A 22,720-nucleotide genomic window follows, 5' to 3' on the forward strand; every position below is an offset into this window, starting at 1 on the left:
TAGAAACAACCAGAACATACACATTACAATAGGCATGGTTAGCCAAACTGAGGAGGGCTTGGAAAGAGAACAATATTTGGAATCTGAGCTATTGATATGTCAATCTGCAGAGAAATCCTATTAAACCGAATTTACGATTTCAAAAGGGTTGCCGATACGGCCTCATCATTACAATCAAGGCGGTTTTTCCTGGAACCAAGATCAATGTGTAGCAGTAGCTGTGCATGTGTTGTTCTAAAGCAACAGAGTTGTTCGTTGGGGCGACAGCATATAAACTATTGATGTCCTGCTGATGAGAATATCAACAATAGCCCGTTCGCACTTACTATGTGCCAGCTACTATTCTATCCCTTTAACTTTCTTTTAAAAATGGTTTCTTCTATTCCTTACAACAACTGATGAATCCGAAGTCTGATAAGACCCATTGGCCAGAAGGGGGATACGGCTGGCTCATTCTAGACACACGTCTCAAAATGAGAATAGAAGCAGGATGTCGTGTGGGGCCTTTGCAACGCCTCAGCATATATCAGGTCCTCACACTGGGATGCTCTGGGCATCCCCAGCTGATGGTCGTACCTCTCACACCACTGAGGTCTGACCTAAGGGAGACTGGAAGGTAAGATTAGAATGAGAGAGGGAAGCCTAGTTGTATTAGTTATCTATAGCTGCATAACAAATCCCCCCCCCCAAACTTAGCAGCTTGAACAACATTTATGATCTCACCCAGTGTCTGAGGGTCGATAGAGCTGAGTGGTTCTGGCTCAGGATGTCACATGAGGTTGCAGCCAGACATCAGCTGGGGCTACAGTCATCGCAAGGCTCCAATGGGGCTGGAGGAGGTGCTTCCAGGCTCACTCACGTGGCTGTTGGATGGAGGCCTCAGTTGCTTGCCATACAGGTCTCTTTCCAGGACTGCCTCAAGACATGGCAGCTGTTTTCTCCCTGAGCAGCAAATTATGAGAGAGAGAGAGAGAGAGAGAGAGAGAGAGAGAGAGAGAGAACACACTAAGACAAGAGCTGTAATTAAAAAAAAAATTTTCAGGGAGGAAGAGAAAGGGAGAGAGAGAAACATCAATGATGAGAGAGAGTCATTAATTGGCTGCTTCCTGCACGCGCCCCACTGGGGATCAAGCTTGCATCCCAGGCATGTGCCCTTGACTGGAATCGAACCATGACCTCCTGGTTCATAGGTTGACGCTCAACCACTGAGCCACCTGCCTGGACCTGCAAAGATTTTTATAACTTCATCTCAGACGAACAACATAGATGAACAGAAGTTTAATGTGAGAAGGCTGTGAACACCAGGAAGTGAGCTCCTTGGAAACCGTCTTGGAGGCCTACTGCTACCACCACCACCACCACATTGGATTCCATGATTTCTAGAGAGGGGAAGATGTACTTCCTGATTTCTGGGATGTAGGCTTCTGACGGTCCCAGCAAATCCAGGGATATGACTTGAGACTGCAAAAGGGAAGATGGCTCCACAACTCTGCTTGACGGAATTCTTAAAGTGCCATTGCTAAAAGGCTCTTGAAGAAAAAGAGTAAGATGGGGACGGATGTTGATGAGGCTGGAGTGGAGCGATTGGAAAGTTCGCCTTTGAATGCAGCTGGCGAAAGGAGAGAAGGGGCATAAACCTGGCAGAGTGACACAAAGCTCATTTGATGATTTGGTTTAATGAATGAAGGCAGCGAAATTGTAAGGATAACCAGAAACGTTTTTCTTATTTGATGTGAGCAGAAAATCAACACAGGACCTGATGGGTGATGTGGTAAGCTGTCTCATACAAAGGAGCAAACTCTTAACTGAATGCCACTTGGTACCAGGCAAAATGCCAGGTGCTGAGGACACAAAGATAATTAAGAAAAGGTCGCTGCCCTCCGGGATCGCCTAGTCTAATGGGAAGACACACATGTAAACAAACGCCATTCAGCGCGATCAATACCATAATGAGATTCAGTACAGGTAGAACAGAGGCATTAGGGAAGGTGCTGCCAGTGCTCCTTGGGGGCAGGTGGGGCAGGGAAGGCCGTACAGAAGAGATTACACCTGGGTATGATCAGGAATTCACCAAATGAACAACAGAAACAATCACCAAGCACAGAGGTGTGGGAGCGGGGCAGACTGGGGAATGGGAAAGCTGCTACTGATTCATGTGCTTAGAGGAGAGTGGAGAGTGCAGAGAGGGCTAGCGAGGCAAGAGGAGCCCCTTCAGCCCCTTCACAAAGGCCTGTAGGCTCTGCACTGGGGGTGCGTGGGGTAGTATTGCTCAAAGTGGGGTCCTATCTGAGGATCGTGAAAATACAGATTCCTAAGCCTAACCCTTTGTCCACAACCACAGATTTTTCACCATAACCATGTCCTCTTCTTTCTGGGATGGACTACATTTCCCAGCCTCCTTTGCAGTTAAACTATATTTCCCAGCCTCCTTTACAATGAGGAACACTGGTGTCAATGGAATAGGAATGGAAGTAACATGTGCCATTTCCAGACCTGACCCATTAAGGCTGCCCGCTGTTCTCCATGCTCTTTTCCTTTCTCCGGGCTGATGCAGGCAAGCACAGGGATCTTGGGAGCTGCATGTTAAAGATGGCAGGGAGACAAATTGAGGAAGCCCTGGGTCCCTGAATTATTGTTTGGAGAGAACCACCCACGGATCTGGAGCACCCATTTTGGGGCTTAAATTAAATTCTATTGTGTTTGAGCTGTTGTACGCTTTGGGGTTTGTTTGTCTTCACAGCTAGTGTTACCCTAACTAATACAGCAATTGACGGCCAGTGAGAGTGGAATTCTCTGGAGAATTTGTGTTTTTAACAAGTACCCCAGAGGAGTCTGAGAACCACTGCTGGCGGAGAAGGGAGCCAGCCACTCAGGGGTAAAGGCAGACCAAGTCACATGGTGCTATTTGCACGGTAGAATGGCAGTGAGAAAGAATTCTACCTCCTTCTTGTCAAGGAGAAAACAGCAACAACAACAATGAAAAAAGAAAACGGTGGCAAGAGAAAATGGAAGTTCAAGATGAGGAAAGAAATGATAACAAGCACCAACCTGTAAATGAGCTCAGGTCTTTTAGCCAGGGCACATGGTCCTCCAGGCAGTAGAGAGAACTCACCACCGAGGCTGCAGAGACTGTGCTGACAATCTTTAAGGAACACGGAGCCTGGGAAAGAAAGTGGCACACCAGAGGTGGGAAACCAGTACTTTTATTAATAAAGTGGGGGAAAGATGTGGCAAACTATTAAAGTAGTTTATCACCTTCATTAAGTTGTGACAAAAGTGTGCTGCCACCAAGCCAGTTGCAAACTGGGAGATACAGCATCAAGAGGAAACCCAAAGTGCTTTCTTCAGACAAAAGGAAAGCCAGTGTTTATCGTGAACGTTCTTGCCATGGTCCCTGATTGGGCCATTTCTATGCAAATGAGAAATCCAAATTTGCATAGTATGATTGGTCCAACTACCCTGATTGCTTGGAATCTCACATCCTGATTGGTTGTTACAAGCCCCTCTGATTGGTTAGTAGAGATGCAAATGAGTCTGTTGCTGTGTAACTCAAATACCACGGGCAGGGTCTCAGCTTATTGGTTGAAAGATGATTCCAGGAACTCCCTTATAAGGGTCAGCTTAGCGGCAGGAGCACAGAGCAGGAGGCTGGCAATTCAGTGGGCTGCTCTGATTGTGAATTTGAGCCCAATTAACCACAAGGAATCCTTCTTGCCAGGTATGTTCCTTCTGCGGGTCAACAGCTGATTATTTAAGGCTGATTTGTGAGCACATGAAAAATGGAGGTGTCTCTAGATGCCTGTGTGGGTTCTTCACCAGCAAGCCTCCGTGAGGTAACCGTGTTCCCAGTTTTGTGGTAGGCTTGCTCAATCATGTCGGGGCCTTGTGATAGCTATGGTTGAGGCAGAGCATCCCTCAGCTCGGTATTTGCCAAGGAATCTCACGACAAATTTGTGCACAGGATGAAGTAATTCCACCTGCAGACTAGTATGCATAGTAGGCGATTTTGGAATTGTTTTATGGTCACACCCAGAGATGCTGATCAACGTCAGTGTGAAAGTTAATTTCTAGGGAAAGGCCACAGTGAGGTTCCAGTTGATATTTTTATTAGCGAGGCAGATACAGATGTCTTAGTCCATACTTAAATTTTGAGATGACTTGTAGAGAATACATTGCTTTGCATAACGAGGCTCACAGGCTAGGCCCCAGGACTAAGTGAAATGTAATGGCGTGTGATGAAACAGACAGGTGGCTCAGTTGGTTGGATCGTCCTCCCATACATCAAAAGGTTGTGGGTTTGATTCCTGGTCAGGGCACATACCTGGGTTGTGGGTTCGGTCCCCATTAGGGCACGAATGGGAGGTAGCTGATCAATGTTTCCCTCTCACATCAATGTTTTTTCTCTCTCCTCTCTTCCTCTCTCTCTAAAATCAATGAACATATCCTCAGGATAGGATTAAAAAAAATGATAGCCTCAGGTTTTGCTCCCTGTGAAAAACCAATGTATCTTTATAATAAATCTTCTCAATTTTTAAGTTAAAAAATATTGAAGTGTTCCTCCCTCAAAAAAAAAAATAGGACTGAGCACTTGGGTCCAAACAGTCCGAGGCACGAGCCCAGGACAGACTCGGAAGTTAGCTGAGGCTTCTGGGTGGTTATCTGGAGGGGTGTGAGGAGCAGAGGGGCCCAGGCCGAACTTAAAGGGCCGATTTCAGGTCCACGTGAGAATGGACTGGCTACCACCATCTCACAGCTGTGCAAAATGAATGGGCTGTGAGGGAAATAGAAGCACCTGTCGTTGGACATGACCAGGTGGAGAGAGAACAAGCTACTATTACTGGCTACCAGGCACAGTGCTAAAGTGGGCACTGAGGTAACAATTTGTTGCGGTAACAAATGTCTACAATATTGGTGGCTTAAGACAATACAGATTTATTATCTTCTGGAAGTGGCAGTCCAAAGTCAAGGTGTCTGCAGGGCCACGTTCTGGTTGCAGGCTCTTTCCCTGGCCTTTTCCAGCTTCAAGAGGCTGCCTGCATGCTTTGGCTTTTTGCCCCTTCCTCCATCTTCAAGGTCAGTAGTGTAGTGTCTTAAAGTCTCTGTCTGTGAGTCTCTCTGTCTTTCTCTCTGCTTCTGTTATCGTATCTCCTCTGACCCTGGTCTTCTGATCTACTGCTCAGAAGGACCCTTATGATTATATTAGGTTTGCCCAGGTCACCTGGACTCATCTTACCTCAAGGTCCTGAGCTTAATCACACCAGTGAAGTTCCTTTTACCGTGAAAGGCATCGTATTTATAGGTTTTGAGGAACAAGACAACGGTATCTTTGGAGGAGGGTTGTTATTTGTCCACCACAAACCCTTTACATATATATTGTCTCATTTCATTCAGTTCCTCACTATCTGGACAATCAGAGCTGTGGAAAGATTAAGGAACACTGCATCTCCACGAAACAGTGGGGCAGGGATTCGAACCGGGTTCTGACTTTAAAAGCTGGGACTTGAACTCCTCCCACCCTTGCTGCACACGCTAAGACGGTTCTTAGCGCCCATAATTCTAAGCACTAGTAATCGCTTTTCTTTAACAGTGTTCACTTAGTGGCGTCATTATTGCAGCTTGTTTTTCTAAAACATCACATGGGGCAGACCCTTCTGGCTGCTATGCGATGCGCCTGGCCTCCCGTGCCAGCTCCTCAGCGTCCTCAGCTCACAGCTCTCCTCCCTCCTGGACTTTTGTCACCTTGGGCCTTCTCAGCTACGGGAGTTGGAACAGTGTTATTTTCTGAATTCAGATCTGAAAATCTTTGTAGAGTAAAGGTTACACAGCTGCAAAAGTTTGTTTTGAACCCAAAGTAACAGAGCTGTCAGGGAGAGTGTAAAAAGAATTCCAGAAATGCAGGTGAAAAACCTGGTGGTCCAAGCAAGGCAGCAGGAGCAGCAAGGAGACGTGGCCGCTGGGCCCCAGGGCGGACACAGAAGTGGCAGAGTCTGGCTGAAACCTGTTCCCCCGAAACTAAAGCTCGGGCCCGCTGAGGGGGGCAGTGGCGAGGTCTCTGCGCTGCCCTCTGTGCTGGGACATTGCTTCCAGCACCTGAACATCCAGTCTTGTCTCCCCTACTGCCAACCTGAGGGAGAGACAAGCCAGTGTCCCATTTTACAGATGGAGACTGAGGCTCAGAGCTGTGCTCAAGGTCACATGACCTACTTGTGGTAGTGACTAGGCCAGGGGTGGGCAAACTTTTTGACTTGAGAGCCACAATGGGTTCTTAAACTGGACCGGAGGGCTGGAACAAAAGCATGGATGGAGTGTTTGTGTGAACTAATATAAATTCAAAGTAAACATCATTACATAAAAGGGTACGGTCTTTTTTTGTTTTGTTTTTTTTTTTAGTTTTATTCATTTCAAACGGCCCGGATCAGGCCCGCGGGCCGTAGTTTGCCCACGGCTGGACTAGGCCCAATGCTGAGGCAAAGGCACTGGGTTCTAGTCCTGCTCTGTCACTAGCTGCAGCTCTTCGACAGTGAGCATGACAATGAGCATATCATGTCTCTTCTCCGGTCATGCTTCCGGTGAGCTCCATTGTATGTCAGCATTGTCTGCGGTCCACCGGTAGCCCACTTCTCTGCCTGTGCTCAGCTGGGCTGGCCTGGGCCCTGGCTGAGCTGCGCTGTATGTGGGCTGAGCATAGCCTGTCTGGAGAGGGGCCTCGGGAACACGTGAAGGGGGTCCCTGATGGCACCGGGAAGTATTTGGCAGCGAGAGAGAGCACAGGACACAGGAAGGGCTTGGCTGGAGGTGGAGGCTGTGAGCTGACTGTGCTGAGCAGTGGCTGGATAGCCAGAGAGGAGGGGCAGGGCTTCGAACCCACGGGGACGCAGCGGGCTCTCCTGTAGGTGGTTTCCAAGTGGTTTACACAGCTGTGCCATGGTGGCTTCATCAAGCCTATGTAATAAGGGTGGTCTTGATTGAGCTCCTGAGAGTCCAAAAGGGCAGGAAATGAACCATTTGGACACCTGGTTTAGGCACTGGGTGAAAAAGACAGAAACTGCCCTTACGAAGCACCTGTTTTGTGCCAGGCACTGGCGAGGGGTTTTCACTGAGCCTGAGTACAAGGAGGAATACAACACAATTCCTGCCTTCGAAGAGGTCACACTCCATATGTCTATGGAAACTAACCTTTACTGGATAACATAAGGACTACACAAGGTGGTAATTAATGAAGATAAAAAGAAGTAGCAGGAGTAGCAAGTGAGGAACTGCTGAGTTCAGAAATAACCAGTGTCTGTTTTTCTGCCAGAGCTCAGGTACTAGGGCACGAGAGATGCTGCTTTTAGGAATTTTCCAATACAGAGCTTTATTGCTTAACAAGTACACTCTACTGCTGATGTGTTCATTGTTCAACTTGTGGTCCACTAGGACTCTTGGATCTTCTTTTCCTGTGCTTGCATCTAGCTTTTGTGTAGTTGCCATCTTTCCCAGGAATGCTCCCTTCTCAACACTCAGCATTCCTGTGACAAAATGGGGGGGAAACAGAAAATCATTTTTAAAATGTTCAATTGATTCCCCCCATCTTTTTTTTCCCAACACAACATCATTGAATTATACTTTACAGACCATAAAATTTACCCATTTTAAGTGTGCAACTCAATCAATTTAAGTAATTTTACAGAGATGTGCAACCATCGACACAAGCAATTTTAGAACATTTCCATCACCAGAGGGAATAATTTAAGGGCACAATACAAGAAATATGGGTTTATTCAACCTACTTGAACATGCATTTCTGAAATGATTCTACTTAAAATCTGTCAGCAAAATTCGAGTTACTTCACAGTGTACTTTTGCAAAAAAAAACAAAATGAAATAGAAGGAAGAGCCCAGAGCCCGAAATCTTAAGAAACCATTATCTGTTTTGCAGATCGCTTCATTAATAAACAGATTATTACAAAAGTAATTATTTTAGAGAGGACAAGTGCCATTAGTTAATACTATGTTGTTGTCTACTGAGACTGATAAAAAAATCTTTTTAATTTGCTCTTTAAAAATCACTTACACCCATAAAACCACTTCAGTCAACAAAATAAGTCTAGGTATGGGCAAACCTGGGTTACCACGGCAGGAACCGCTTTACCTTCTTTGCTCCTTTAATTTGTTTCCCATCAGATTTTCTTTCCTCTCCAGAACTCACTGTTTTGTGAAAGGACTTGTCTGGGGAGTCCCAGCCCTTTGCAAAAGTGGTTACCCTTCTGTCAGGAAAGGCACCATTCATTCATTCAACCCATTCAAGGTTGAAGAGTACATTGAATACTGGATGCTCCGATGTTTCCATTGTAAATTCCCCTTTTCGAAAACCCAGAAGTCAGAAAGTTCAGAATCAGTAGCTGGCTCCTGCGTTAGGTATGCTGTGGCTTGCAAGGATGGTCTCTATTGGATGGGGTCAAATCCCTTTCCTTCTAATCTATTCTTTCCTCCTTCTGCTGTAGACCCACCAGATGTAGAGAATTGTTTATTTCTAAGTGGAAAGAGAACCATTCTTCTAATAAAGGTATAAGAAAAGCATGATCCTGCCCAGCCAGTGTGGCTCAGTGCTTGAGCGTCAACCCATGAACCAAGAGGTCGCTGGTTCAATTCCCAGTCAGGGTACATGCCCAAATTGTGGGCTGGATCTCCAGTAGGGGGCGTACAGGAAGCAACTGGTCGATGTTTCTCTCTCATCGATGTTTCAATTTCCCTCTCTAAAAATCAATAAAAACATCTTAATTGAAAAAAAAAAGAAAAGAAATGTATGATCCTAGGTTGGTAGCTCTTAAAATGCACTGATGTTCTATTTTTAAGTATAAAGGGTTTAAATCTTGTATGTACTGTTGTCTACTGTTTAGGAGAAAGAGACAGATGCTCTGAAACAAACTTGCACCAGAGATGTATTAAGTATTTATTCATAAGTTAAAAAAATAAGTTACTATACATTCGGAGCCGTGCAGGAGCTCAAGGATACTCCTGATAAATTTTTACATCGTGAACATACCCTGGTCAAGGAGGAGGCCACATTCCCAAGGCCTCCCTAATGCCCCTCCCAGCCAAGGCAATGAACATCAGTCTTCTATCACAGTAGATTAGTGTCACCATGTAAATGGAGTCACACAGTATGTATTTTTTTGTATCTGACTTTTTCTACTCAGCATTAGTGTGTGAAATTCATCCATGTTGTTGCCTATAGCAATAATTCAGATTTTTTTACATTGTTGTGTGAAGTATTCCATGATATAGTTAGCATACCTACTATCGATGGATATTTGGGCAGTTTCCAGATTTGATCTATTGTGAACATTCCTTACACATCTTTACATACATCTTTCCATACACCTTGGTAGGCAATTTCTGTTGGAGTAGAATTGCTGGATCATGCAAATGCAATGTTCAGCTTTAGTTGGTAGGATAATTAAGTCTTCTAATTCCTTCTGTGTCAGTATTTCCAGGTTGTGATTTTAAAAAAAGAATTTGTCCATTTCATCTTAAGTTGTCAGATTTATGGGCACAAAGTTATTCATTAAATCTTCTCATTGCTCCTTTGATGTTTATATGAATTTCTAGCGATGATACCTGTGTTAAAAGTTACTGATATTAGTAATTTGTATCTTCTTTTTTTTTTATCAGTCTTTCTAGGGATTTCTAAATTTTATTACCTTTCTAAAAAACCAATTTTAGGACTTAGTTGATTTCTTAATTCTATATTTTCTCTATTGCATCTTTTCTTGCTTGAATCTTTATTATTTCCATTAAATTTATTTGCCTTATATTTGCTACTCTTCTCTAAATTTTTGAGATACTAATTAAATCACAGATTTTCTGCCTTTTTTTCCCCTCTAAATATACATTTACGGGTATAATTTTTTTCTTAAATCTAGTTTAAGCTCTATGCTACAAGTTTTTAACATGATGGTTCCTCATTATTTTTCAGGTTAGAATATTTTATAATTTCCATGGATATTTTTAATTTCTGATTTGTTTTTTGAATCATGGGTTATAATTCAAGCATTATTTAGTATCTCCTGGACATTTGAAGACTTAAAAAGTTTTTCATATTGACTTCTAGGATTTTTCCATTCTAATAGGGGACATACTCTTTACGGTAACTTCAACCCTTTACAATTGACTGAAATCTGCCTCATGACTCAGAACATGGTTTGTTTTACTTAATGTCCCAGGCACACTGGCAAAGCATGTAATCCCGCTGTTATTGGGTTCAGTGTTCCATGTATGCCAACAAGGTCAAGTTTGTTTGTCATGATGTTCAAGTCTTTATCTTTACTGATTTATTGCCTGATTATCCTATCAGAAGCTGGAAGATGTATTTGAAATCTTCTGCTATGATAAATCCACTCTTTTTCCTTTTGGTTCTGTTTAGTTTTTGCCTTGCATGTTCTGGGTTTTATATTAAGGTGCATACAAACTTCACATTATTAAATCTTCCCGTTGAATTGACCTTTTGCCATTATGAAATACTCCTCTTTATCTCTGAAAATACCTCTTGCCTTACAGTCTTGGTTTGTCTGATATCCGTGTAGCTAAGCCAGCTTTCTTTTGCTTGGTGCTTTCATGACATATTGTTTTATACTCTTTCCTTTTCAACCTTGATGGGTCTGTTGTGAGCAACATATTGTTGGGTCTTGCTGTGGTGTTTTTCCAGTATAACAATCTTTTAATTTTAATTGGATTATTGAGTCCACTGACATTTTAACAAATTCCTACGTTTTTTGTTGGTAATTTTATCATATTATTTGTTTTACATTTGCTCTATTTGGCTTTTGTTCTCTTTTTTCTCTTCTGCTGCCTTGTTTAATAAAGTGCTTTTCATTATTCTAATTCCTCCATGTGTTAGCTTCTTAGTATAATTTTTCAATTATTTGTTTATTGTTACCCTGGGGCAGGGGTTTCATACTTTTTCTGCAAAGGGACAGATAGTAAATATTTTAGGTGTTGAGGGCCACATAGAGTCTCTGACTCTTTCCTTCTTCTTCAGCTGTTCTTTAAAAATGCTAAACATACTTAGCTCCCAGACTGTACACAATAGGCTGTGGGATTGATATGGGCATGGGGGAGAGTTTGCCAAACCCTGCTGGAGATTTACCATGTGCGTTAACAGAACCTACCCCCAATTAATAACTTTGCTACATCCTGGACAATACATGGACCTTACAGCAATTTATTTCCATTTATCCAAATCTGTTCTTCCTTTTATGCTATTGGTCATGTATTTCACCTCGCTATGTATTTGAAATCTCACACAACATTAGCATTTTTACTGTTTTAATGGTTAACAGCATTAAATAATTGCAAACCCTAATCAAAACCAGTCTTAACCTCATTGGAATCTCATCACAAACAGGGCTGTTCTTTTTGCTAAACTGTTGAAGATGATTGTGTCTGGTTTTGTTTTGTTGGCATTGCCCGGGAGAACTGGGGTGATCCAGTCAAAAATCTTTATCCACTTTCCTGACTTGATAAGATGGAAAAGCTGATGTCCAAAGGAAGGAGGGGACGGCTCCAAAATCACACATGTAACGTGGGGCCATTACAAACCTGTCCCTGAGCCTAGCATCTCCCCTAGGTGATGTGGGCTTTGGGCTCAGGCTTCGATGTGTGGACTTTGAGGAGCGTCTCCGCCACTGAGCAATCCTTAGGTCAGCCGGGCTCCCCGTCACCAGGTCTGGAGCCTCTGGATGGATAAGGGCAGGTCTGAGAGACCGAAGAATCGGGCCTGGGCCTCTGAAGACGGACAAGCCTGCAGGGGTGAGGTGCACACGCGATGATGAGCGCAGTCTCTTTAAGTGCTTGTTTGTGGTTACACGGCTCAGGCAGGCGTTTCCACATCAGCACAGGGTGCTCTCTCTCCCCGTTCTGCTCAGTGCCACAGGTAGGTGCCGACAAAGGCCCCGGCACTGAGACCGGCACGAGCTGGTCACGCGCTGTAATGACCAGCATCTCCACCAAAAGGCCCCATTGGGTAGAACAGAGAAGCTCACAGGCCAAAGAGGGTGAGGAGAGAAGAAGGCTCAGGCGGGAAGCCTTTTTATGATTTATCAACGCGCAAACGCTGGTATCTCTCACTTGAAAAGAGAAAGAGACCCGCCGCTCATGTGAATAATTATGCAGCTTTTGTATAGCACTTTGCAGTTTACGGCGTGCTTTCCCATCCATTAGCTCATCTCAGCGTGTCTGTGGGAGCTTGCGGAGGTGGGGGAGCAGGGAGGGCTGGCATCTTTGGGGAATCGGCAGCCTTTGTTTCCCTTGGAGTGCAGCCTGGGAATTAATATCCTCATTCAGGGTGGGCGCTGAATGTCCAGACGAGGACCACCCCTCCGAGTTGCCCTTTTCTCCTGGAGCCGGAGCAAGTCTCTCCAGCCCATAAGCTGCTGGTCTGTGCAGTTTCCTGCCTGGAGCTTCATTTCTCCTGGAGCTGGCTGCTTGGCTGGTGCTGGCCCTGTCCTTGTGCCCTTGGCCACTGCAGGAGTGGGACGAAGTTGCTGTCACTGACTGGACTGGGCCGAGTGGCACGATCCTGAGATTCCTGCAGGCGTGCGTGCCCATTCACAGCAGGCCCTTTGACGTTGTAGCTGGTGGAGGGGCCGACAGGCAAATGGCAAATATTAGTATCCGCAGGAAACTATAGCTTCAAAAGATTTTCCCAGAACTTGTCTCATCTTGCTTTCTTGCTGATGGCTGGAAAGCAGTGAAAACAACAACACCAATACCAGCACCACCACCACCAGCACCTAAACAGTCTTTAAAGAGTGCCCCTCCCCATGCCCCAGTAAATCAATCAAAAGGATACCCTCCTTCCGGTCTGTGGCTCCCCCTCCTGCGGGCTCTTGGCCCCTTTCTCCTCCTGCCTGCCTTCCTTGGAGGATGCCTGCATTCAGGGCATCTTCATGCCTCCTGGCTTTGAGGGGCTTGCTGGGTCCACAGACTGTCCCCCCGCTGACTGCTTGCCCACTTGTGCCGGGGCAGCCTCTGGCCTCACCTGCTCCATTGCCCGAGTGCCCGCTGCTGGGGGGACTGGAGTCTGTCTGCTTGGCATAGGCAGAGCAGGGCACTTGACCCTGGGGTTTGGTGGTGGGGTGCGGACCTTCTCTGTTCCTTATTCGACACTCCCACTCCTGGGACAGCAGCAAATGAGAGGGGAGTGCCATCGGGGGCCACCTGATCAGCTCCCTACGCATTTCCAATAGCCCACCTTGTTCCCTGGTGGGCACCTGGCCTAAGAGATGGGTTTCCTGAGGACACTGATTTTCCTGGGCTTCACCCTGGGAAGTCAGGGTAAGCTGCTGTGGGTGGACATTTCCCTCCAAACCGGGCTGGCTGGTCCCACCCATTTCTCTTCCACCCCCAGGGTTTCAACCATCAGAGAGAGGTGGAAATTCACAGTGAGTCCGTGGATGTGGTAATTCACCTCTATCGGTCATGTCCCTACCGCCCCAGCCCCGCCCAGCTCGCTCTCTCTCTCCTGCTGCCCAGCCAGCCAGCCGTGACGACAGGCTCAGGACACTTTCCCAGCCTCCACTTCCCTCACGCTAAGCTTTAATCTTTTTTAGCTTTAAGCCCACTTAAAACAGAAGTATTTGCCAAAAAATGGGCTGGCGAGTAACTCTGAATAGAATCTTGGCAAGTGCCTAAGCTTTCACAGTCACTATCTTAATTTCTGAATCTGTCTTTACAAACCAGGAGTCCAGAAACGTGCCCTTCAGTTGCGTTTTTAAATAAAATAACACATGTTTTGCTAATTTGGGGGCCAACCTTTCACTGAACAGATAGAGCCAGAGGCAGTGTGTGCCCTGCAATTTGTGCACCGTTGTGGTCTTTTAAAATACAGAGGAGCAGTGGGCTGGAAATGCCAGGGCTTGTGAGAATCAGTTATCCTGGGGACCTGGAGGAACAGAGGGGGGCTGGTGCTTTATTTGGGGGTAGAACTACCCAATTTGCTAGCCTGATTTCTCTTTCCCCCCAAATATCTATGTGGTTCCGAGGTGGCCCAGCAGGGCAAGGCATGAGTTCTAGTCAGTTGTGTTACAGTTCTAAGCCAGCTGGCCCAGGGGTTTGCGAGTAAAGGTGGAGTCAGGACACAGTCCTGGGAGGCTTGTTTAGGGCCTCCTGGTGGCGTCAAAGGCCGCACCTTGCTAAGTCCTCCTGCCCCGCTGAGCCTGTGTCTGCTACCCACACTCTCCCTCGAGGCTGGGGCCCCGTGGCTGAGAGAAGAGGCTGCGTCACCCGCTCACAAGCAGAGGAAGTCGGAGTTGCCTTTGCCCCTGGGATTGCCATTTTTGAGAAATCTATACTTTCACGCAGGTTTTCTGGTAAAGTCATGGGAAAAAAAAGAGATTGTGTCAGAAATATAGAAACACATTATCTTTCCTCATTGGACTCAGAACCACAGTTTTTAGCGTCTTTTTTTACAGAAAAATAAAAGTTGGGGATTGTTTTGTAGATTTTTATTGGGCAAAACAGGTTTCTTATGTTAGAATTGATGATGATGATGATGTGTGTGTATATTTGGATGCCCAAACTGGCTTTGTTTCTCTCTTCCCTTTTGGAACTGAGTGCAGACACACATCGATCTCCTGGCTTCTTAAGGTTCTGAGAGTGACGGCCCCGTCTGCATCCTGATCGGTCACGGTTGTGTTGTAACAACATTTCTGCTGCAGTGTGTGTGTGTGTGTGTGTGTGTGTGTGTGTGTGTCTATTGACATCAATCTAACTGCTGGAAAGGAACATGATTTTCCGTGTTGGGAGCTAGCCCTTTGGTGCCCTGGCTCTCCTTTGCTCTCACCTGGTCGGGGGAAATTGAGTGGTTTGTGTCTCTTGTGTACACACATGGAAACACAGCCATGACTGACAGGAGGAGCAGTTGCTCGATCAGACCGTTTCATTTACATGGTGCCCCATGGTCAGAATCATCTGTGAATACCCACCCCCCCGAACTGACAGACGTGGCTGTCGTGGGAGACACAGGTATAGAGAAGTGCTTCGAAGGCGCTCACCTCACCTGTGCCTTTAACGGCCACCTCTATTCTCACAGCCCCTGACTTGCATCCTGGGAAGGCTCATCTCCCGCATTCTTTGCCTGCTTGGCATCTCCAGGTGGGTCTTACCCAAGCATCTGAAACCAACTGTGTCTCTAACAGAGCTCTTGATGTCTCCCCAACCCATTTCTTCTCCACCCTCTTCCACCTCAGTAGCTGACTATAGCATTGACCGAGCTCCATAGACCAAAATCCAGGAGCCTCATGTGATTCTTCTCTCTCCTTTATGCCTTTCTCCTGCCCCAGAGCCAACTCATCGGCTAGTCCACTTGATTCTACTTTTAGGACATTCGTCGGATCCCCTCCCTTTTCTCCCCGACAAGCATCCCTTCCTGGACCCACAGAGCCACTCCCCCTGCCCCCCCACCAGTTTCCAACTTGTTCTCTCACTGTCCAGTTCATTTTCCACTCAGCAGTCTTTTCAAAACTTAAATTAGCTCCCATCACTCTCCTTTCCAAAACCTTTCACTGAGTCCTGAGTCCTGCTGCACTGAGAACAAAATCTGAGCTCCTTCTCTTGGTTTGTAAGGCCCGTTCAGATCTGCCCCTTGTTATCTTTGTCACCCTGTGTGGAATGTCTTCCCTGACCCCACATTCTAGCCACAACAGCTTCACCCCCGCCCCCCGAATCCTGGATCGCACGAGGCTCCCCCCGCCCCCAGCCTCTTGCTGGTGCCATCCCCTCTGCAGTGAATACCATCCTCTCTCTGACCACATGGCTGGCTCCTTCTTAGTGTCCCAGCTGAAAAGCCACCTGCTCTAGGTGAGTACATTCTCCGCCCACCTTGATGTTTTCCATCCCAGCTCCCTCCCTCACTTCACATTTTGAAATTACTTAGTTACTCACTTTCTGTTTGGTTCCTTCCCTGGGCCATGAATTCTGAGAGGGTGATGTCATATGGGTCTTGCACACCTCGTATCCCCAGGCCTAGTATAGTGCTGGACCCATGGTATTCAACTTGTAACAAACACTCGTGGAAGAAACACCAAAGCCCTACAAAAGGGGCCAGTAATATCCACTTAGTTTCTTTTCCCCATTGGGTTAAAAGAGATCAAGAAAATGCTGTAAAAACCAGAGAGAGTATCAGCAATGTCAGTGGTTAACCGAGTACCCGAGGGGGGTGGGGGAGAAACAAGTGTGGCAACCAAAAGGCTTCATGCCTGATTGACAACCAACAGCAGCTCTGCTCTCCTAATGGTGGGAAGTGGGAAAGAGAGAGAGAGAGAGAGAGAGAGAGAGAGCTGTTTCCAACCCAACAGTGTCAATAGTGGGACAACTCTGCCAGGTATGTTTCCTTATGCTTCCACTTTTGCCTTGCCCGCTATGAAGCTTACCAGTAAGGCTAAACTGGGGCTCGATTTTTGGGCAAAATTTTGCCCAAGATTTTTTGTTGGAAACAGATAATATTTCGTGAAAGTATCTAGCACGATGCCTGATACACAGAGGAAGCTCAAAATTCAAATAATGTCCCTGTGAAGACTCTTAGATTTCATTATATCTTTGACATTTTTATGGTAAACTACCTCATTTCCTCTTTGGAAGCAAGGAAAGCATCAGTTTTTGTTTTTTATTACTATAGAAAGAAAATTATTCAAAATAGCCCAAAGTGGAAACAACCCAAACATCCATCATCTGATAAGTGGGTCAATAAAATGTATATATTCATAGTGGAATATTATCAGGCAATAAAAAGAAATGAAATGCTGATGTATACCACAACAGGGAGGAACCTTGAACACAGTATAAGTGAAAGAAGCCAGTCACTAAAGACCACATATTGTATGATCCCATTTATCTGAAATGTCCAGAATGGGCAAACCCATGGAACAGAAAGAAGATTAGTGGTTGCCTATGGCTGGGGGTGTGGAGAGAATGGGGAGTGATTGCTAATAGGTGTGGAGTTTCTATTTGGGGTAATGAAATGTTCCAAAGCGGATGGGGGTGATGGATGTACAACTGTTTGAATACACTAAAAACCATTGAATTGCACTTTATGTGGGTGAATTGTATGGTATATGAATTATATCTCCATAAAGCTGTGGAAGCTGATTAATTAAATTAAAGTAAGAGCACCCCTGGCTCGCCGTTGAAAGCTTGATGAACAGACCAATCAGAGTGGGTCTGTTCCAAATGCCAGCTTTGGTTGGACCTGGATGATAGATCCGCCCTCTCTCTCTCCCTCTTTCCTGCATCCCTCCCTTCTTTGCTTAACTATTTTTTCAGCATTCTTCTGGAGACCCTGACCCAGAGATGAGTTAGACTCGGGCCTTATCTTCCGGGAGCTGATATTCATGGGGGTGGAGCAGGGTAGGAAGGAGAGGTACAGAGGATGAGCCTGGGGGAGACAGGCAGGCACCCACCGGGCACAGATGAGTATTGTGGGGCTTCTGGCCAAAGAGATGGTCTCTGTGTGGAGGAACATCTCTTGTCACAGCAAATGCTACTTCCTTTTTTAAAAAAATTAAATATATTTTTATTGACTTCAGAGAGGAAGGGATAGAAGCATCAACGATGAGAAGGAATCATTGATTGGCTGCCTCCTGTATACCCTCTACTGGGGATCAAGTCTGAAACCCGGGCATGTGCCCTGACAAGGAATCGAACCGTAACCTCCCAGTTCATAGGTTGATGCTCAACCACTAAGCCATGCTGGCCGGGCACTACTTCATTTCTTCATTCTTATATGAATTCAACAGACAGTGCCGGTGCTGGGCGCTGGGGATAGAGATGTGTTGCCAAGGGGTGGGTGGGCACATGAACCGACTCTGGTTGCCTAGCAGGGTAGGGGCAGAGACCCAGGGAGGCCCGGAGGGGCTGCTCAGAGGGAGCTGCAGAGCTCCTGCGCAGTCAGAGCTGGAAAGATGGGACGCTCCCCGGGGCAGAGCCACTCAGAGGCGGGGTGTGCAGAGAGCTGTCTGGGGCAGGCCCACAGCTCTCCTGACTCGCTACAGGCTAAGCCAGGCAGGGGGCAGTGCCATGGCCTCAGCAGGTAGGCAGGAGAAGATCTGCTGGGCACGGGTAGGAGTGGCTTTGAGGCGTGAGGGTCGGTCTTTTCTCTGAGACCCTTGAGATGCTCCTGCTTCCCAAAGCCCAGCGGTCACTGCTTCCACTCCAAGCTGCCTGGTCCTGGAGGGAGTCTGCACTGCGGGGATGCCGGGCTGTGCGGGATGTCTGCCACTAGAGGGAGTGCCACGTCGTTCGTTGTTCTCCTTCACCAGCACGGGGCTCCCAAGGCTGCAAGCTGGGTGGGGTGGCAAGGGTTTGGGGGCTCCTGGGAAACTCAGGCCTTTGCTCTTTCCCACGCAAAGCTCCCTCAGAAGCAGCTGGACACCAGCCTCCGCGGCAGTGCTTGTGAGGAATCTGCAGAGCCCTTGAACTCAGGATGCAGTCTCAGCCTTTGCAAACCCTGGGGCGGCCGTGGCAGGGATTCTGCAAGCCCAGGGAAGCCACCCCTCCTCCCAGCACCCGAGGACCCACCCAAGCAAAGCAGGCCTCAGTTTGTTCCACGTGGGGAGTGTGGTCTGCCCCTCAGGCTGCAAAGGGCCGGCCCCTAGGTTCAGTGCTTAGAGGGAGGGGAGGTGGGAGCAGCACTCGGGAGTGAGGGGAGGCCAGGCTGGCGGACGTGTGGCTGGTGTTGGAGACCCAGAGACAGCAGAGCTGGCTCCCGACACCTCCTGGGCAGGGTGGGATGGGTCCGAGCGGACACGCTCTAACATGGCCAGCCTGGCTCTGCTGTGCCTGGCCCTTGGGTTAAGGGCAGTGCAAGGTTCCTGGTGGATGCCCCTAAGTCCTGGCAGGTTCAGGTTGGTAGACCTCCTGTGGTGACTGGCTGATGCCTGCCCGCTTCAGAGGCAGGGCCGGAATGGGACGGGGTGTCCAGAGAATAAGCCCTGGTCCATGGTGACCACTGACATGGCCACTAGGATTTTAGGCCACATCTACATCCTCTCTGACGCAGGCCCTGCTAAGGGTGCAGGAGGCTCGGGCCCACTCTCTCCCTCGAGCCTCTACTCCTGGGCCTGGTGGACTATCCGTCGCAGCCCGGGCACAGGCACCGGCTCAGGGGTAGGGACCGGGCCTGTGTGCTGCCGGGAGCCGTGCACCATCTGCAGCTGCAGCAGGTCCGAGCCGCCCGCTGGGGCTCCGTCACTGCCGTGGTTAATGTGGTGATTGCCATGGTTACCCGAGGCTGGCAGCTCTGACAGGCGGAGGCAGCGCAGGAGAAGGATGTCCTCTCCCTGAGAGGAGCCATGCGGCTGCCTCTGCCTCCCCGGGCAGGTCGCTTCTGGGAAACGCAAGAGCCTGGACCAGAGAAGTTAATCTGCCAGGTTCAGCGGGTCCACCCAGCATCCAGGGCCAGTGTCCGGGGCCCTCCTGAGCTCGGTCAGGCTGGAGGCGGCAGAGGGGCGCTGGGCTCTGCCCTTGGTCTGCCCGGTCTGGGAGGACAGCGGAGGAAGAGACAGCGGATGGGTCCTCAGGGAGCTCAGGGGGAGGAGGGAAGCAGGTAGTGGAGGACTCAGCACAGACTCTTGAGGATCAGGGATGGCTTTCTGGGCCTGTGCATCTGCCCTTGCCTTGGGGCTGTCATTGTACTCCCTCCAAAGAGGGCGCCGGCCGGGAGTCGGGGCACCTGAGTTCCCTGTGGTTGGGAGCTCCAGGTCCCGCTGGGTCCTGGTTCCCCATCTGCAAGTAGGTCAACAGTTACTGATCCCCCACCGACGTCAGGTCTTGGAGAGGGTTTTGTAAATGAATGATCTTGTGCATTGGAATGAGCCAACCAGTTTCAAGTCTTTGGAGAAAAGCCTATTTATTATTACAACTCATTGAGCAGAGTTCATTTACCTCCCTTGCTGCCTCTCCAGCGCGGTGTGAACCGATGGCCACGTTACCTGGCGGGATGAGGGGGCTCTGCACAGCCACCGGCATCCTCGCTCGGGGGCTTCCTGGGGGCCACCGGAGGCCACGTGGGCTTCATCTGAGCTCAGAGGGGACACAGGACCAAAAGCAGAGCAGGGACTTCAGGTCCAAATGCTACGGCAGAAGCCTACGGGTTCCCAGACAAGAGCAAGGTACCTGGCCTGGGCGGTGAGAGCCGGGGACGGGAAGCCAAGCGGGTGGGGAGGAGGCCTATTTCGAAGCTTTTTCTTTGGTTCATAATCATTATGTGCTCACTTTAAAAACGAGGAAATACAGATATGAAGGAGAGAGAACGAAGAAAGGAAATTAAATCACATACATAAAATTAATTAAATTCCGATACTTGCTTATGGTCAAGTATCTATCATAGAAGTTCCCCATAAGTATCTAAGGGAATGAATAAATTCAGAAGACTGCCAACTGTCTGATAAGTAGCTTCCAGACATTTTTAAAAAATGAAGATCTCGTGCTTTTAGAGAAGTTTTAGTTTCCCGGCAAAATTGAGAGGAAGGTATGAAGATTTTCCCATATGCCCCAGGTCCCTCCCCCAGGATCAGCATCACCCACCGGAGCAGTGCATTTGTTACAACGGATAGCCCATTAATACATCCTTATCACCCACAGTCCATTTGCATTACAGTCCGCGCTTGGTGTTGTACATTCTATGAGTTTGGACAAATGTGTAATGACAAGTATTCATCATTATGGTACCATACAGAGTGGTTTCACTGCCCTAAAAATCCTCTTTGCTATTTAGGAAGATGAACTGTTTGTTCCTGCAAATCATGGCTCCTAAAGGCTCTGCTTTTAAAATCCTTTTGTCAGGTTTTCATACTTTTTCTCTCTCAGGTGATGTGCCCGAGGGCTCTGCTGTTCACCCCATTTAGTCGCATTTCCTTCTGGCCTGGATACAGCCACGGAGCACAGGCTGCCTCCCTGTCGGTGGCATGGGGCTGGGAAGGGAAGCTGGCTTATGGCTGAGAGGCTAGATCCGGGGCCTGAAGGAAGGAAGAGAAACTCAGTTGGGACAAACGTAGAGTTCTCCCGTTAGGCCTTCCCCCGCAAGGACCACATGGATAAGTGCACATGGAATGATCGAGACTCTGCTCAAGACCCAAGTTACAACACACCCTTTCCTGGCTTCCTGCTGCACCCAGAATAAACTTGGTGCTCCTGTCATGGCCAGCCCCTCTGTCCTCTCCTCACGCCCCCCTTCCCTGCTCACCATGCTCGCGTTACCCTGGCTCGCTGCTGCCCTCACATCTGAGGCCCTTTGAGCCACAGGGCCGACTCCCGCCAGCCAGCTTCCTCAGCACTCCTGCCCACACGGCTCAGGTTTCCGCCTCTTTAGAGAGGCCATTCTTGGCCACCTTACTTGCAGTAGCTTTCCTTTTTTCTTCCTCTTATTCTCTGTTCTTTTTTAAAAAAAATCTTTTTATTGATTTCAGAGAGGAAAGGACAGGGACAGAGAGATAGAAACATCAATGATGAGAGAGAATCATTGATCGGTTGCCTTTTGCTCGTGTCCCACATTGGGGAATGAGTCCTCAACCCGGGCATGTGCTCTGACTGGGAATCAAACCCTGACCTCCTGGTTCATAGGTCGATGCTTAGCCATTGAGCCTCGCCAGCTGGGCATCTTATTATCTGTCCTTTTTCTCCACGGAGATGCTTACTCTACTGTAGTTAGTGAGGAATCAGGGTTTAGTTAACAGCTGTGAACCCTGAGAAGGAATATGTCTGCCAAGAAGGACTTCTCATGGTTAATTGGGCACCAAATCCTAAGCAGAGAGGGTAGCACCCATTGTTCACAGCGGCCTCTTAGGTACATTGCATTTCAGGGGAAGGCCCCAGACTGAGCTGTCAGCCTCCTGCGCTGGTTCCTGTTGGCTGAGCTGACCCTTATCAAGGAGCTCCTGGTCTCATCTTTCCACCCCTGAGCTAAGACCTGCCCCATCTCAAGGGAGCTGTGTAGCCTCATTTGCATCTATCCTGACCAATCAGAGCAGCTCCATAATGACGAATCAGAAGGTGTGGTGAAGTCAATCACAACAGTGCCATTTGAACCAATCAAACTGTACATTTGGATTCCTCATTTGCATAAAAATGGACCAATCCCCAAACAGGGCAGGAACTTTGTCTTCCTGGCATGCACTTCCTGTTTCCACCAGAGGCTGAGGTTCTCCAGTTAGCAAACTGTTCACCTGAATCAAGTTTCTGCTTTTTCCGCGCCCCAGCCTGGGGAATGCTGTGGACAGTGGAAAGGTGGCAGCGAACTTTTGTGGACACAGTTGTTTTGTTGTTGTTGTTTTGTTTTCCCCTCCAGACTCCTTTCCGTGACCTCCTACTGGAGTTTGTAACGCCTACATTTGCAGGACAAGTCACCACATTTACAAAGTTCCATCGCATCCTGGACAAGCCACTTCCACAGGCTCTCAGACTTGTCTGTCCCTGACAAGGGCTATTCCTGTGGTGGGAGGACCTCCGGCTTCCAGGGAGGACTGGGGGTTGGATATCAGAGAGAGGGAGGGGCCGCTGAAGTGAGCAGCAGCAGGGGAGAAAGCTCTGGAAAGCATGCAGCACGCAGGGAAGTGGCTGCATGCTCACACAGCCCAGAGAGGTCGCAGACCCAAGCCAGCGTGTTCCCTGTGATGTCGGGTGAGCAGCTTTGTAAGCACCTCTACCTCAACCTACCCAGCAGAGATGTGCTGAAAGGTGGCTTTTA

This window comes from Myotis lucifugus, unplaced genomic scaffold, assembly GCF_000147115.1.
Source record: "Myotis lucifugus unplaced genomic scaffold, Myoluc2.0 scaffold_94, whole genome shotgun sequence".
NCBI classification, from domain to species: Eukaryota; Metazoa; Chordata; class Mammalia; order Chiroptera; family Vespertilionidae; genus Myotis; species Myotis lucifugus.